This window comes from Triticum urartu, chromosome 1 (genome assembly GCF_003073215.2).
Source record: "Triticum urartu cultivar G1812 chromosome 1, Tu2.1, whole genome shotgun sequence".
Classification (NCBI taxonomy): Eukaryota; Viridiplantae; Streptophyta; class Magnoliopsida; order Poales; family Poaceae; genus Triticum; species Triticum urartu.
In genome coordinates this window covers 89,640,285-89,646,635 of record NC_053022.1, presented here as the reverse complement: position 1 = coordinate 89,646,635, position 6,351 = coordinate 89,640,285, and the positions used below count along the sequence as shown (strand labels likewise).

Here is a 6,351-nt window from a genome sequence, read left to right as displayed (position 1 = left end):
CAAGCCCGGGCGAGCTTCGGCTGCGGTGGCGTGGCCACGGTGGTGCGGAGCTCGCGGGAAAAGGCAGCTACGGCACGAGATTGAGCAAATGAGGACGCGGGAAGGGGGGTGGGGGAGGACAAGAGCTCATAGTGGGGCACACGAAAGTCCGGCGACAAATTAGGAGCAGCAGGACGGTCGCAGCGGACGGAGCTAGCCGGCGATCGCGGGTGGGGGAAAAAGCTCGATCCCGACGATGGAGGGGGGGTCCGAGCTCGATCTTGTGGACGGGGAAGACGCAATCGACGATGTCGGAGCGTCTTGACACCAAGAGGCGGCGAGAGGAGCTCGGTGGTCGTGCCTACGGCGGGGGCATGGTGACGGTGGGTGCGGGTGCGGGCGGATCTGAGCGAGGGGGATGAGGGGGAGGGGAATGGGGCAGCTATGGTTCGGGGCGCGGACCGACGTGGTTTTGTAGTTGAGGGCGGAGCCGGCCGATGGCTGCCACCGCGGCAAGGCGCCATGGATGGCTGCCACGGCCCCCTCCCCGTGAACAGGAGGTGGGAGGAGGGTGGCTGGGCTTGGCCTTTTCGGCTAAATGGGCCAAGTGGCCGGAGGTCTTCTCCTGTTCTTTTTATTTCTCTGTTTTATTTTTTAAACTTTTCTGTTTATTGCTTTCTATTTAATTTTCATTTTATTTTAGTTTTATAAAATACAAAACAATTCCTAAATTAGTATTATTAAATATACCTCTTCCACAAAAGTTTGGTACTCAAATAAAATAGCTCAACATTTTATAAACTATAAAAGGCATTTAATTAATTATTAAAGCCACTGTTTTATTTATTCGAGTGTATTTAAATATTTTATAAAAGTGTGGTTTCTTCACCAATATTATCTATGAATTATTTGTCACAGTGTGCACTTTTTAGTTTTAATATTTTGAAAACTTTAAATTTTTACTTTAGTTTAAATTGATTTTGAATCGGTTTTGAACCCAAACGAGATTAGCAACAGTAATAGTGGTGACATGATACTATTAACAAGAGATTACTGTAGCTTAAATTATCCGGGCGTTACAATACCGATCAGCCGCAGCGAGTAGATCCTGAAACATCTCAGCGGAATAGTCCTCAAGATCGTTTTCTCCTGGCAATTCATCTGTGTAAATGAACCTAAGCATAATGTTGCAGGTTCGAGGTCGTGTAGCCTGATGGATGACGTATTGATCATATAGCACCATGGAGTTAACATTACATATAGCTGGAGAGTTGTGCACAAACATGCAAAACTGAATACATTAAAAGGTTCATGACACCACATGTACAAAAGAACAAAGAGAAAAACAGAGAAATGAATTGCTAATTTGACCATTATATGATTTATCGGTATCAATACTCGATAGCAACTAAGCCCAACACTTCATGAATAAGATTCTACAGTTTCTAGCTTCCAGGCTCCCTCCTCAGCAAATACAGATTATATGCTTCACAAGATGTCAGACACCACTCACTAAATCCAAAACACCATACTAAAACTATGCTTAAACGCCTGAAGTATACATGTGCTTATGCCCGAATCCTCCTTTTGAGCTCAGCGGTAATCGATGGGAATTTTAGAAGCAACAATGCATAACCATCAGTGAACATGGCCTCCTTAAAATTTGCTTCCACCGCGAAGAAGTCAATGCAGTTGTTCTTCAACTCCTGACAGTTATAGGTTTCGGCACAAGCTAACATTGTTGCAACTGTATCTACTGAAACTTTATCCCATAACTTGTGGGCACAAATAACCTTCAGCCGATCAAATGCGTATAGATCGGCCGCGGCGAGTAGATTCTACACTCGTCTTCTCCGGGCAGTTCATCCATGTATATGAACCCAAGCATAACTTTGAACGTTGCAGGCGCGATGTCGTGCAACCTGATGGATAGCATTGTAGCCTCGGACATGGAACCGAAGAGCTGTGCTCTGAAGACCGGTGAGCATGGAATGTCTCATCGCCAACGATGAATGACACATCTGTCCCGTCAGTATGATCAAGCAGGCGGCCGAGATGAGCCCCTATATCTGAAGGCGGGACAAGAATAGCAGGTTTGTCATCAATGAGTATGATGGTGCATACAAACGTGACGTTCCTCTCTGCTAAGAAAATTTTCTCCAGAATAGTCCCCTTGGCAAACCGATTCCGTCCCCAGGAGTCACGGCGGCCTTTATCTCCGTTGATTTCAAAGGTTTGAAATGTCCTTTGCAGTATGTCCGGCGAAGATGGTTTACCGTCGCTACCAATGACGAAGGCCTCGATGATGGCTCTGATCCTTCTGGTTTTGCTCATGTGCCTGAAGAAGATGGAGACATACTCGCCCTTGTCGGCCTCGGTCTGGCCACGCGGGAAGAACTCGATCCTCCAGTGGTGTCCACCGGCGGAGACGACGTCGGTGTGGATGGCCTTGCCGACGGGAAGCTTCTTGCTTTGCTCGTAGTCCACTCTGAACCGGAAGGCCGAAGAACCCACGGTGGTGATCCGCGCCTCTGGCTTTGCCATCTCGCCAGCTTGATGAACAAATTTTAAGCATCAGTAGTCACAAACTACCACCAAGAAGATTGAGCAAGCAGAAGAAATCACCACAAAGATTGGCACACGCCACACAGGCTCGACGGACCGAACAAGAACACAAGAGGTGAGTCAAGAGATGGGCGCTTACTGGCTTGCTCGCCGGCGACCGGAGGTTGGCCTACTGGCGGCGGCGATAGGTCGGACCGAGGCTGTTCTTGGCGGCCTGCTCTCGTGGCCGCTGGCCCTTGCGAGACCTCCACGCTAAATTTGGCCGGGGAACCTTGAGCCGAACAGTCGAACCGGCGGCTTTGTTCGTGCAGGCTTCTAACCACCAACTGTACCAACGACTTTTGTTACCCCTTTCTCTAGTCTTCTCGGGAGACCAACGCCTCACGGATTTTTTGTTCAAAAGGACCACCTGTCCAACGAAATTGACAAAAAACAACCATCTTCAAATGAAATTGACAGAAGAGATCACCCCAGCCGTGGCGGTAGGCGTGGCAGCCGACCCGTGGCACCTGCCGCCACACCGGCAGGCGGCAGCCCCTGCCGCCATAAGGCCAGGCGCATAACAGCCAGCCAACGCCCAAAACAGAACGTGAGGCTGCATGTGATCCCTGCCGCCTAGTGGCGTGGTGGCATGACTATTTGCCTACGTTTCGTGACGAATAATGATGTTTGTATGTGTTTTGTTTTGTCTGTGTTTTGTTTCGTCTGACGAATAATGCCATAGATTCGTATGTCTCTACTGTTGATTCCTATACATATAGTGCACTGTTTTTACAAATAATAATCATTTATTTACAAATAATAATGCAAGCCTCCGTCGCGGGTCTCATCATCGGCCTCCTCTCACCGGCCTCAACGCCCGGCGAAACATCACCGTCGCAAGCCTCATTGTTGGCCTCCTCACGTCGGGATTCACCCGGCGGACTTTCACCGCCACGGTCTCATCATCGGCCTCCTCGTCTGACAGAACTACTCCGCCGCGGGCCTCATTGTCGGCCTCATCACCTGGTTGACCTTCGTCGCCGCAGGCCTCATCGCCGACCTCCTCGCGTCGACATCATCGCCAGGCGGACCTTCACCGCCGCGGGCCTCATCGTCTGGCAGACCTGCTCCATCGCAGGCCTCATCATCGGCCTTCTCACGCCAGCCTCAACGCCCATCTCCATCCTCGTGTACCTTCCTCGCCGCAGGCCTCATTGTGGGCCTCCTCGCACCGACATCATCGCCCGGCAGACCTTCACCGCCGCGGGCCTCGTTGCCGGCCTCCTCACGCTAGCCTCATCGCCAAGCGGACCTGCTCCGTCGTGGGGCTCATCGCCGGCCTCCGGTGGCGAAGGTCCGCTGGGCGATGAGACCGACGATGAGGCATGCGGCAGCGAAGATCCGCCAGGCGATGAGGCCTGTGCGAAGAGGCCGACGATGAGGCCCGCGGCGGAGTAGGTCCGCTGGGCGATGAGGCTAGGGCGAGGAGGCCGACGATGAGGCCTGCGGCGGCGAAGGTCCGCCAGGCGACGAGGCCGGTGCGAAGAGGCCGACGATGAGGCCCGCGGTGGAGCAGGTCCGCCGGGCGAGGAGGTCGGCGCGATGAGGCCGACGATGAAACCCGCGGCGGTGAAGGTCCGCCGGGTGAATCGCCCGACGCAAGGAGGCCGACAGTGAGGCTTACAGCGGTGATGTTCCGCGGGGTGTTGAGGCCGGTGCAAGAAGGCCGATGATGAGGCCCGCGACGGAGGCTTGTATTATTATTTATAAATAAATGATTATTATTTGTAAAAATAGTGCACTGTATATCTAGCAATCAATAGCAGAAACATACGAATATGTGGTATTATTCGTCAGACGAAACGAAACGCAGACGAAACAAAACATAGATGAAACTAGCAGCTGACAAACAGTCCTGTCGCCACCCACTAAGCGGCAGGGAGCACATGCAGCCCCCCGTTCCGTTCTTGGGGCTTGCTGGCTGTTATGCGCCTGCTGCAGCCAGGCCCATTTGGTGGCAGGGGCTGCCGCCTGCCGGCGTGACGGCAGGTGCCACGCGTCGGCTGGCGCGCGTGCCGCCATGGCTGGGCTGGTTTTTTCTGTCAATTTCATTCGAAGGTAGTCTTTTTTGTTAATTTTGCTGGGCAGGCAGTCTTTTTGAACAAAAATTCATGCCTCACGTCCCAGCATCCGGCAGCTCTCACCATCGAGGAACTTGACTACTAAATTGTATCCACTTTGATTATGTGTAAGAATTGATCTGGTCTTAGTATAATATTCAAAGTTTGTGACAAAATGATTTTCCCTAGGAAAAACAATTCAATTGGACTTCTAACAATGCGATGATTTTTTTGTAAGGTGATAAATTCTCTAATCATATTTCTTGCTAATTAGCCTGAGCAAATGATTTTGATCATCTTTGCAGCTTTTGAGCTATGATAGACGAATTGGTTATGCATACTAGAATGGTTGAACGCGCTTTGTTGCGTTGTTGGTGTTGTTGGGTTTCTTCAAAAAATAATCACTGTTTTATATTATGGTGTATTACTTTTTCGGAAAGTCAAACATTTAAAGTTCAATAAAATTTGTAGACAAATATATCAAAACCCATAATATCAAATTGATATTTTAAATTTCATCATGAAATGAATTTCAATACGTTTTTTGTTTAATATTGTGGATGTCGATATTTTTGCTTTGAACTTGGTCAAAGTTGAAAAAAATTGACTTTCTACAAAACTAATACCCCTTATATTTTGGAACTGATGGAATATTTAGTTTGGCGGGTGCTGGAGATGATAGGATGTGTTTTATTTTTATTTATAATGCGGTGATTTGGTGGGGCTTTCGTGATATGATTCGGTGTTTACTATTTATAATGTGGAAATTTCGGTGTCGGCGATCGCATGTACTACTATATTGATGCTACAATATCACATGGTGACGCTTTTTTTTTCCAGGTATGGGAGGGTGCGGGATTGATATGCTTTTATAGGCAGTTGCTGCTGATTGATTTGAAAAATCATTGGCCCGGTCAAAATAGTAAACCAAATCTAAAATTGAATACCTCAATTGAATGAAAAAACTTTAAAATTAAGGAACACAATGAATTAAAAGAATTAAATGAGAGAGCTTGAGAAAGTGTTGACCGGGTCAAAATCAATTGACTCAATTCTAAATTGAATACATTAATTAATTGTGAGGCCTTAAAATTTCAAAAGCATAATACATAGTATAAAAGAATTGAATGAGAGAGCTTTGAGAAATTATTGACTCGGTCAAAATTCTAATTGGAGACCCTAATTAAATATGAGCTCTTTAAAAATAGGAAGCTTAGTGTTATAGAGGATTTCTCGGCTGGTTAGCCATTCTTAGAAAATTCTGCCATAGGCTTCATGTCAAGCAGGTGACACTTGGTTGCTGCCTACGAGCCGCCGCCTTCTCCTCCTCCACAAAAAAGTTAGGGTTTCTGCCTCCCGCCGGCGCCGCCGCAGGTCCGCCTTCTCTTCGGTAGCCCTAGCTAGGGTCATGGAGGCGTGATGGATCTCGGCAAGGGCCGGCGGGAGGGCTTCGTTTTTAATCTTTTTTTTCTTTCAGTATTGCTAGGGTTTGTGTCCTGCTCAGGAAGACGAGGCGGCGGCGCCTCCCTGAAGATGGAATAAAGGTCTCCCTGCCTAGGCCCCGTTCTGGCTGTGTGTCAAGCATCGTTGGTGGGCGTGTGGAGGTGTGTCTCCGGCGAATCTATCTTTGATGGATTTGCTCGGATCCCATCGTTGTTCGTCTACGTTTGTGCGTCTTCGGATTGGATCTTTCTGATCTACGTTA

The 6,351-nt window shown here is 48.6% G+C and overlaps 1 pseudogene; it reads right to left on the bottom strand.

Moving 5' to 3' along the window:
- Nucleotides 1-1,323: 1,323 nt before the first annotated feature.
- Nucleotides 1,324-3,099, bottom strand: LOC125512503 (annotated as a pseudogene).
- Nucleotides 3,100-6,351: the final 3,252 nt, after the last annotated feature.